This window comes from Liolophura sinensis, chromosome 1 (assembly GCF_032854445.1).
Source record: "Liolophura sinensis isolate JHLJ2023 chromosome 1, CUHK_Ljap_v2, whole genome shotgun sequence".
In the NCBI taxonomy this organism is placed as follows: Eukaryota; Metazoa; Mollusca; class Polyplacophora; order Chitonida; family Chitonidae; genus Liolophura; species Liolophura sinensis.
In genome coordinates, this window is record NC_088295.1 from 89,795,455 (window position 1) to 89,807,940 (window position 12,486).

Here is a 12,486-nt window from a genome sequence, read left to right on the forward strand (position 1 = left end):
CTCCACGTGCTGCAGCCTCTCCAGGACGTTTTTTAAGCGACGCTGAACACAGGGACAAAAAACATGGTTTCAGTTAAATGTGCCATATACATAAGTATAGACTACTTCATCAGCATGTGTAAAAATAGAGCATCGACGACCTCCCTGAGAGAGCCATCCTAAAACTAAATCAGTATAACAACATATTTATGTTCCACACTGTCAAATTTGATTCAAATAATGCGGCAACTGATAGAAAACACCGAGGCGTAAAATCAGCTTATCCTAAGATATGGGTATTCCCTATCAATTTCCTACCCCTAATTATTTGTGAAAACAAGTTGGCCACCAAAATAACAGGCACAAACAGTTAGGTGCAGTTGTCACATATGTTGATAAATGTATCAAGTACAGTGAATTTACTGACCTAAAACAGCTAAAAAAATATTGCAAAAAGGGAAAATTTACCCCCCCCCCGCCCCCATGGAGTGGACTTTTCAGGAAATGCGTGTAGGATATCTTGTTTATCTGTTCACATTTCAGAAAACATCTCACACCTAAAACGTGTATATAGCGCGAACTTTGTAGTGCATTCTAGATTAGGCAATATACATTTATTGCGGTGAACAGTCAGACTGATTTTTATAGGCTCATGCATGAATAAATAGACTGGATAAAATATTAACAGACACTGAATGCTTATTAGGAACTACGTCTTACCAGATTCCAAACTATGTGCAGTTTCACACCTTTGGCCTCGTGCGTCAAACAGGCAAAACATTCCCGCGGTTCGTGGGGTTATGGCGACTATCATCGAAGAGCGTGGATAAAAAGACACCGTTGTCTCATTAACTTGAATTTACACATATAAACATTTTTTTAATTATTTCTTAAAAAGCTTTTATGGATACCTATAAACAAAATCTTCTTATCCACTAACAACGTTGTCTCAAAGAAGTTTAATTAATGTTGTACGGTTCATAATTGCTGAGGTAAACTGTTATTGCTAACCATCCGTAATTTTATCTATGGATGCTGATCTTACGCATGATTCGTGCTTTTAGTTGTAGAGTTTAATTATGTAAAAGACTGCAACATAGAGAGTAAAACCAGAGTTCACACCTATACTCGTGTTTTTGGCTCTGTTTGCTAACCTTACAAGTGTCGTCGTGATTTAGCTAACCTTACATTTATTATCCATACATTTGCTATTTTCACAGCTATACATTCGTAAATTTGGCTATAGTTGCCAACCTTACACACATTTACTTACATTCGTGATTTTTGTCGTAGTTGCCGACCTTACACACATTTACTCACATTCGTGATTTTTGTCGTAGTTGCCGACCTTACACACATTTACTTACATTCGTGATTTTTGTCGTAGCTGCCGACCTTACACACATTTACTTACATTCGTGATTTTTGTCGTAGCTGCCGACCTTACACACATTTACTTACATTCGTGATTTTTGTCGTAGTTGCCGACCTTACACACATTTACTTACATTCGTGATTTTTGTCGTAGTTGCCGACCTTACACACATTTACTTACATTCGTGATTTTTGTCGTAGTTGCCGACCTTACACACATTTACTTACATTCGTGATTTTTGTCGTAGTTGCCGACCTTACACACATTTACTTACATTCGTGATTTTTGTCGTAGTTTCCGACCTTACACACGTTTACTTACATTCGTGATTTTTGTCCTCGTTGTTTTTTGTTGTTTTTTTTTGTCAATCGTTATTTTATCGGCATTATATTTTTTGCATACATTCGAGACTAAAAGTGTATATGGTAGCCTTATCTGTACTTTATTTAGGATTGTAAATGTATACGTTAATGTTACTTTGTACATTCGGGATTTTGTTTAAATTTGTCCTAATCTTATGGAGTTGCTAACCGGACATGGACATTCGTGATTTTTGTCATAGTTACTAACCTTACTTGCATCCACTCTGGATGATCGTGGTTTTCCCCGGGTTCTACCCCGTTTCCTCCCACCATAATGCTGAAATCATAATAAGTGAAATATTCCTGAATAGGCCTACGGCGTAAAACATCCATCAAATAAATAAATAAATACTTGCACCCACATTTGTAAATTTAGACACATTCGTTAATCTTACACCTTCATTCGGGATTTTAATCATAAATGCTAACCTTACATTACTCATTTTAGTTCTTTTAGTTCTACAATCGCACATACACGCACGCATGAATCAAACAAATATATGTAAACAACTGTTTGCATGTATATGCATCATTTAGGCGTAAGAATTTCAAATGTTTGGCAAAACTGAGAGTAAATCCAATTAAGAAAGTATACAAATTAATTACATTTTCATAATAAATGGATTGTCACTTGTCAAGTAACACTAATGAATTTTCCCAATTTTGCCCCCCAAAACTTTTATTGATTATTGCTTACTCACAACACATAAAACAGCACCTGAAGCGATGAGATAGGGAAAAGGCTGGTTGATGTGGAGAAGATTAAATTAGTCGTCATTACGTCATTACATCACGTCATCACCTGAGGCGATGCAGCAATGACAACGTTTCAACCTAGGGCTTTATCATTGCCTTTTACATACGTGTAGTGCTAGAATGTAGGCTAACGATACGGTCGCCTGTTAACACCATTTTTAACATTTTCTGCAATTTTTTTTTTTGATTTGTAATGATTCAAAGGTTTTTACAGTGGAAACTAGACATAAGGAATAAAGTGTTTAAAGTATATGCATGAGCCAATTGAAGGAGACACCGAAATCCTTAATTAGCTAAAATTGGTAACTTCGGTTACAAACATAATGAAGAAAGTTTATTACATTGGGAGCTACTAGAGAGCCCTGACACTGATCGCCGCGTCGCCTGCACTGCATTTGCATGCTTACGGGCCACGTAATATATTCCACTGACTTTCACGTTAAAATTCCTTGTTACTGCATAGTTCCTAATGCTGCTCTCCCACAGGCTACAACTCTTTCCCCTACTGTTTTATATCTGAAGTCCGTTTGACTTGAGACTCCTAATGCGGTCGTTTAATTGCCCTGGCTATATCTTAACATGTCGGCGTGTTGAGTCTTACATGGTCGGCACACTTTCACGACAGTCTTGAACATGTCCAAAACTGTCGTGAAACTCTGCCACGACTTCACAGTCGTGATATTGTCTTTGCTAGCGTCGTAATGTCATCGTGCAATTATCTCGATTCGGTCCGAAAGATCGGCATTTGGTTTGAATTTATCGTCATTAAGCCGTGTTGTGCTGTAAGCCTTTTTTGGACAACGGTGACCACGACCTTTCACGACTATTCCCGATCATCCCATGTTGTCCGTGATAGTTATGACGGAAATGGTCAAGGCGCCAAAAACGTCACTTCCAGTTATGTCTTGAATTAGTCTTGAAACACTCGTATTCAATCGTGAAATTTTGTTTGCCGAATGACCGCCGTAGACAACGACAACTGCGTGGCGAGCGCTGGAGATGGTCGTAAACAGTCGGGAATGTAGTCGTGGTCAGTGAGAGAGGGGCTTAAAGCTGCACAATCCAAACTCTTAACCTCTCGTTGGTAAACCAATAGAATTTTTGAGCTCCTGCTTCTTGAGCACAACAGAGATCTGGAAGTGTCAGCTTGACAGCAGTGACGCAGTGTTTATCCGCTCAAACTTTACACCCACCAAAACACTTCAAAAACTGCCGTAAAGGATAATAATCCAAGAACAGAGACAAAATGCACAGAAAGTCAGCAAAAACGTCACAATACTTAGTGTTTAAAGGAGCTGCATTTGCTTTCTTCCCGACCCGAAATCGATCGATATTGTGTATTACTGACATTTTAAAAAATCCACGAATGTGTTAATGAACGCCTTTGATATAATCAGAATCTTGTTTGTGTCATAAAAAATATTGCTATGCATATTGCGTATTCTATCCAGTCTGCATGTCTGCATGTTCGCATGTCGACATAAGTCATCATGTCCATAAGCCCACAAGCCCACGTATCCACACGTCCATAAGTCCTCATGTCCGCACGCCCATAAGTCATCATGTTCACACGCCTATAATTCCTCATATCCACACATCCGTAAGGCATCATGTCGACACGCCCATAAATCCTCATGTCCACACGTCCATAAGGCATAATGTCCACACGCTCATAAGCCCACATGTCGACACGTCCATAAGTCCTCATATCCACACATCCATAAGTCCTCATGTACACACATTCATAAGTCAACATGTCCACATGTATATGTCATAATGTCCACACCTCCATAAGTCATCATGTCCACACATCAACAAGTCATGATGTCCACATGTCCATAAGTCATTATGTTCACACTTACATAAGTCATCATGTCCACAGGGCCATAAGTTCACGTGTCCACACATCGACAGGCCCATACGTCATCATGTCCACACGCCCATGAGCCCACATGTCCACAAGCCCATAAGCCCTCATGTTCACACCTCGACAAGCCCAAAAATCATCATGTCCACACGCTTATAAGCCCACATGTCCACACACACATAAGCCCACATACCCATACATTGACAAGTCCATAAGTCCAAATGCCCATAAGCCCACATGTCCACGAGCCAAGAAGCCCACGTTCACACATCCCAACGCCCATAAGTCATCATGTCCACACGCCCATAAGCGCACATGTCCACACGCCCATAAGCGCAGATGTCCACAAGCCCATCAGCCCTCATGTCCACGCCCATAAGTCCACATGCCCATAATTTCATGTTTTCGATACGGTTATGAAAATATAGAAAATTAAACAAAACAGACGGACATGTTTCAAACCAGGGAAAATAACGCAGAAATCATTTAAAGGGCACTTTTTTATATCTTTAAAACATCTGACATTGCTGTCAGATAGCTAGAACATCAGCAAAGTCGACACAGTCAGTATTTATTTATTTATTTGATTGGTGTTTTACGCCGTACTCAACTATATTTCACTTATACGACTGCGGCCAGCATTATGGTGGGAGGAAACCGGACACAGCCCGGGGAAAAGCCAGGACCATCCGCAGATTGCTGCAAGGCCTTCCCACGTATCGCCAGAGAGGAAGCCAGCATGAGCTGGACTTGACCTCACAGGTACCGCATTGGTGAGAGGCTCCTGAGTCATTACGCTGCTCTAGCGCGCTAACCGACTAGGCCACGGAGGCCCCACAGTCAGTACGATATGTGTTTAATACCACATCGGTACATCGCATGGAACAGACCGGCAGAAATGCCCCCATGGAGGATAACATTGTGTGTTACACAACAACGGCGAATACTGCATTAGAACTACTTGGTTTCTTTGAGATAAATGTGAGAATTGAACTGAACCAAATGACTGGGTGAATAGCATGCTGTTATTATGGTCCCATTCATCATGCCAAAGGTGATGAATATACCTGAGGATTTTTCATTTAGAATAGCATGGCATTTTAATATAAGCGCAAGGGATCCAAGTCTGTTATATCAAACATTCTACATTTACTAGTATTTACATTCCTTTTCATAAACTATGACCCGCGCCCACCTAAATTCGTTTTCATATACTGGTAAGCGAGTATAATTCATTCATTTGAAATTAATTCATTTGAAAGAAGTGACCTATGTTGTGCATAGCTTACGCCTACACACGCTCATGCGACAACAACAATACAGCATATCCCCTCTGGCGATGAGATAATAGTGTGCCCGCGTCAGTACGTACATACATATATTAGTTTACATGGCGACTCCATTCCACGGAATGATTTTCACCAAGGCATTAAGATGTGTTTCAGGGATTTAGGCTGCTCTAATCAACCGCAGTCAATCCATAGAGAACTATTGCCACAATGCTGTGGTCTAAAATCTGTTGATTCTACATAAATAATTCCCCACAACTTTATAAACTAAACTTGCATTTTTCGTTGGACAAAGCACACTCCTCAGGGCTGGCTTAGCAATTCTACAAGGTCAGAAATGAAGATTTGTCTCCGAGCAGTGTAATGCGGACACACGAGTAAAACATGCTGGATGGTCTCCTCAGCCTGACAAACCTTACACAGATCTGAACTTCTTACCTTGAATCATTTTAAATAGCTATTAGCTGGGAGATGTCCTGACCGAAGTCGGAAACAAGATTTCTGCTTTTCTGCTAGAAAAGGGAAAAGGGGGGCTGTTATTAAGTTTGACAACAGGGTTAAATGAGAGATAGAAACGACCTTTCCCTTAAGCATCCCACTCAGTTTGCCATAGTTTAAATGATAATGACTTATTATCCGCGGATATTAGGGCCGCGGATATGGTCAGTTTGAGATTAGAAGTGACATCTCGCAGCCTTAGGGCTCGTTTGGCTAGTCTATCTGCTCGTTCATTACCAGCCACCCCAGAATGCCCAGGAACCCAAGTCAAATGTCAAGACCAGCAAAGAATAGAGAGAACGACAGAAAAACTACTTCGTACAGGACAGGGTAGCATTGTGTCCACTTACATGACGTCGTTGACTCTAAAGCAAGGGGAATCGGTGAGTATAACAGCTCTTAAATCCCAAAGAAACATCAGAACATTCAGAATTGCATAGAGTTCTGCTGAATATACAGACAGGTTATTCCGACAATTCAAGAACTTTTTCATATCGCAATTCTGGAACACAAACCGAAGCCCCAACCTTACCAGTGCCCGTGTCAGTGATATAACAACAGTGATGTAAATTTTCAATATTCCACGCGTTATATAAATAACCTGAACTTTTGATTGGTTAACTGAACTTTCATTGACAAGCGTATCCAATGACAACGCACAACGTACCGGACTACTTCTATTCTTTGTTGCCGTGGGAAAAATAAGCCAGGCTAGAGACGACTTACTGCACCGGGACAGCCGGTACTAAACGGTTATGTTTTTTGGACACTGGATAGGCATAAAATTTATCTTGATATACTGGGTCACTCAGTGCATGTCCTCTATGAATGACTGATGTTTACAAACCTGCACAAGTCATCTTGCTCAAGGCGGCCTCGGTTCTGCTGGGTATTCTTTATTTATTTAGGTCTCATACTGTTATCTTTGACAGTTTTAATAAGCAAGCGTTATTTCAGTGGAATGCACATGGTGAAATCAAGCCCCAGCAAATCCTGTCGGACTACCCAACTGCATGTCTGCCGTATCCAAGCCAAGATAATACCAAGTAACAATTTATGTCGACTACATTCTGTAGGTTATTAGGCATCCAAGCTGAGGCCTATTTTCCTTGCTGACCCTTTTCGGTAAGTGTTTTTTGTCGTTTTTCTAGAAAACTGCAAATCACAGTTGTTTGGATTTGGGTAGCAAATTTATCGCGGTTAGGTTTTGAACTTTGTTCTCCTTATTCACTTACTTTTTCAGCCATATTGGATTTCGAACAAATTCTTTAAACATCATTGCCAGAACTAGTTGACGTGTCCTTCTGAAATTTGACATACATGCAGAGCATTACTAGTAACATAAAGTGTGAAAAAGACATTATAATCCGTTAATAGCTTTAGAAGCCCGTCATTGGTCGAATATATGACGTCGTAAAAGATATAACTTTGATAACTTCTGGTATACTCTAAACCTGTGTTTTTTGTCTGTATTTGGCTTTTTTTTAGATATTGTAAAAACAACTAATTTTAGGGGTTGCATAATTTCAATGGCTGTAAATCCAAAACTATGAGAGATAGGCTTTTGCAATTTACCCAAATTTTATCTCAAGCTATAAACATATTTAAGGTACGATTAATATTTTTTTTTGGTAGAAGTGTTTAAATGACATTCTCGTATTTCAGAAATAGTAATTTAAGAATATTCCATTCGTTCTGCACTTAGATGGTATCTGGATAATTACATGCTCTTGAAATGTCTAGTTAACAATCGATGATTTTTCTTATCCACTAACATCACGGAAACCAAATACCAGTTATGAAGTTTCGCGTTACCATATGTTTACTTAGCGCATACAGATAACACAGAGGAGTTGACTGGCGTAAGATACTGTCATGCCATGTCGTTTGGCACAGATGTCCCATCATACAATGCGTTACACGTCATACGTATGTGCACTAACGTATTACATGTACACATGTACTAAACACTACATCCCTCTTTCTTAAGTTTCAAGGAAGTCTCTACGACTAAAACTTTTGTGAAGATCAATCCGCAGGACAACATCAGACTTTCAAAAAACAATTCTTAACCGCAATGTTAAAAGACCCCTTTCCAAATAACTGTTCAACTTTCCAACTAATGACTTGGCTTCTTCCAATCATTTTCTAGCAAAATTTAGCAGTCTCTCTGTGTGCTCAAAGTAAAGTCTTTTTAATTTTGAAAGCACTGTCTTCGATTTCACAAAACTTGTTATGCATTCACTGTTACAGTTCACAAATCAAGGCCACCTGGCTTTTTCACTCGACGACTGGAACGTGTCGTTATGCAGTCACTTGGTTGGGTTTCTCTTCGATGGTTCACAGATTGTTCTCTATCATTGTCCTGAAATTCCATTGTAGACAGGCGTGAGGAGTTTTCACACGGAAGTAACATACACATTTCCTTAGGGTGACTCGCCTTTACTGTTAAGTTGGCTCTCTAACCACAAGTTATGAATGGTTACTGTTTGCACTGCTCTCTCCACTCCTCCATTGCCTTCAGGGTAGTGCGGACTAATGGTTGTGTGCCGGAATCCCTAAGAGTCGGCAAATTTTCCAAATCATGTGAGATAAACTGGGCGATTATCGGATGTTAGTGTGGAATACCGTGTCTCGAAAAGATGGAGCTTAGCATGCTCTATTACTCTAGCTGAGGTGGTGGCCCTGAGATCAGCATTCTTAATGAATCTCGAATAATAATGTCCAATAACAAGGTCTTCCGTTAGTTTTTCTGCCAAGGATAATCCGGCATCTTTGAAGGAAGTAGTGTCTCCGTTCGCTGTCTTCTTTCTTTTACACAGATAGGACACTTCTCAACTTTACTTTTCAACTCAGACAACAGGCCTGGCCACCATCATACAGAAATCTGGGCCAGAACACGACACTTTACAATGATGAGTGTGTAGACGATTAAGAATGTGCTTTCTCAAAGTTTCTGGAATAACAAGTCTATTTCTGAATAGCAACATTCCTTGCTGCACCGAAAGCTCGTGTCTTACACACTAATAAGGTCAAAGATCTGAGTACAATATTGCATGACTTTTTGTGTTACCTTGTCCTCAGTCCGCTTACTGCGAATTTCGGCCAGTCGTTTCTCTTGGGCTGGCATGTTCCCCAGTACTGTGTTTATTAACACATTTGTCTCGTCCTTGAGAAACATGTTTGCGTTGTCTGGTACTGTAACTGGTGCTCAAGACAATGTGTCTGCAGTAGTGAGGTTCTCACCTGCTGTATCTCCTCAGCCGCATTCTGAAGCGTTGGATTCTCAGCGGCAGAGTATCCAACAGCTTGTTTTTCAACAGGACCAGCAATGGCGTGTGATTAGTTTCTATCACAAAACTTCTTAGTCCAACAAGAAAGTCAATAAATTTTTCATACGCCCACGTCGCTGCTAAAGCTTCTTTTTCCACCTGGGCATATCTTTGCTCAGTGGCCGTCATAGATCTGGATGAGTAGAACACATGTTTGCAGTCACTTCATCCTTCTAAAGAAGTACAGCACCCAATCCGTGCGATGACGCGTCAAAAGACATCTTTGTTACTTTGTCTACACAGCAATGTGCAAGCACTGACATTGAGGTGAGATACCTTTCGATCTGAGAGAAAGTTTTATCCTGTGGTTCACTCCCACCCCACTAGTTCTCTTTCGCTACCTATTGATCTGAGAGAAAGTTTTATCCTGTGGTTCACTCCCACCCCACTAGTTCTCTTTCGGACTTGTTATACTTTTATGTTAACGTCTTTTGACGTAAGAAAGTATAAACAAGTAAAGGACTCGAAACAGCGTCTCCATTCGGACAGTCACGATATTCCACCCACTTCATCACCTTGAACAGTCCCGCACTATGTTGCTTACGTAACATTAGCCAATCGCTATGCTGCAACGTCATGAATAATAATATAGGGGAGCTGATCATGTGATGTATTCATACACATGTGATGAATGATGTAAACAAATGCACGTGGCAAACTATGACAATATCACATCCCCCTTGTTTTGAAGAAAAGCTAGTGGTATTACATTCTTTAACTAATTTTGCTTCTAAAGGACTGCCCAAGTATACATTTCAAATGCAAGAAATTTCAATTTAAAACAAAACAGAATACACTTCAAACTGTAAGTATTTGTAGAGTCAGTTTGATACTTACAACTTGAGTTGGAGTCAACTGTCAAATGATATCCGTGATTCACCAGGTTTTAAAGCTAAATACAAATTTATCTTTCCATTAAACTTTCGTAAGAATGTCAAGATCACACAATTAGGAACAATTTAACATAGCAAATAAAATTAATCATAGCACTTTAAATCATCTAAATCCATGAACCTGAGTGATGGAAAAACTGAACCTATCTGTAAATGCATCACTCATTTCAATGTCGCGGAACGATAGAATCCAATGAACTGAATAGAATGCATACACTAATCACTGATTCACAAATTCACTGTTGGAGCTGGAATTTGCATTCTGACTGAGATCTGCAACTGAGAGCAAAATTAACTGTGCTTACAATAACACACACACACACACTTCCACTTTATCAATTTTTGAAATCAGATAAAATCTTGGGCTTAATACGTCGACCAAAACGTGAGAACTGTGAAGTTGGTGATGTGTCCGGTGGTCTCAGGATGAGTTGGATTTTCCAGCGGTGGAGTGGTCGAGTCTGTTGATTTGTTGTTCGGGCTGCTGGCTAGCGGTGCTAGTTTGGACGGAATGATGTGACGACGGTTCCGTTGATAATTTCCACCGTCAGATGTGTAGACAATATATGATCGTGGTATCTCGGCTACTTTTCTCACTATCTCTGGTTTTCATTTCCCATTGAGTTGTTGCATATACACATTCTCTCCTTCCGTTAACGGTGTTTGAGACTGGGTGTTATGGTTGTAGTATTTCTCACTGTTGTAGTATTTCACAAAGGCGGTTAGCCAGTAATGACACCAGAGGTACAATCTATTCTCTCTTACAGATCCCCTTACAGAGTTAGGACATTCACACAGTGACAATATAACCAATAATGACAACACAGGTACAATTTATCCTCAATTACAGATTCTCCTACAGCGGTAGGACATTTACACAATGACGGTTTAACCAGTAATGACATCAGAGGTATAATCCATTCTCTCATACAGATACCCTCACAGCGGCAGAACATTCACACAGTGACAGATTAACCAATAATAACAACACAGGTACAATCTGTTCTCAATTACAGATCCCCTGACAGCGGTAGGACATTCACACAGTGACAGTTTAACCAGTAATGACATCAGACGCACAATCTATTCTCTCTTACAGATACCCTCACAGCGGCAGGACATTCACACAATGACGGTTTAACCAGTAATGAAATCAGACGGGACAATCTGTTCTCTCTTATAGACCCCCTAACAGCGGTAGAACATTCACACAATGACGGTTTAACCAGTAATGAAATCAGACGGGACAATCTATTCTCTCTTACACATCCCCTCACGGCAGTAGGACATTCACACAGTGACAGTTCAACCAGTAATGACTCCAGAGGTACAGTCTATTCTATCTTAGAAATCCCCTCTCAGCGTTAGGACATTCACACAGTGACTGTTTAACCAGTAACGACACAGGAAGTACAGTCTAGTATCTCTTAGAGATCCCCTTACGGCAGTAGGACATTCACACAATGACAGTGTACCGAATAATGACAACAGAGGTACAATCTATTCTCTCTTACTGTTACGGTACCAGGTAACAGTTTGTTTACGATCGACACCAAATCGAGTCCGCCCTGACGAACTTTATTCAAGTAGGAACTCCAACAACTGAAGGAGAGAGACCAACACTCCAGATACAGTATTCAGAAATTTATAAGACACCAAACAACGAGGTTGGTAATGTTTACGCATGGCTAGCGTGAGCTGCCTGCAGCGTTCGCCCATCCAAAGCGAGATTTCTAGTGTCAGCTCCAGAAGAGCCACAAGCCTGCAGGCTATAAGCTGATGGTACCACGCCTTATCCAGGGCTTTCGCAGTGTGGCCCTATTCAGGACTTTCACTCCGTCTTCCTGTGCCATCTCAATGGTAGGACATTCACAAAGTGACAGTTTAACCAGTAATGACAACTGAGATACAATCTATTTTCTCTTACAGATCTCAGAGGAGGCGTGAACGTGATGAATGTGAGCCGGCTTCTGGTTCTCGCTGTCTGCTGTCTCTGTCACCTCATCTGGGGATCCATCACCACCCCAACCTACTACGTTAATGCCTTCAAAGTTCAGCAGAACTACACACAATCGTAAGGTAGGTGTTTTCCGTGTTGTTAGACGCCGACGATCAGGTTGTGACATGATCTACAG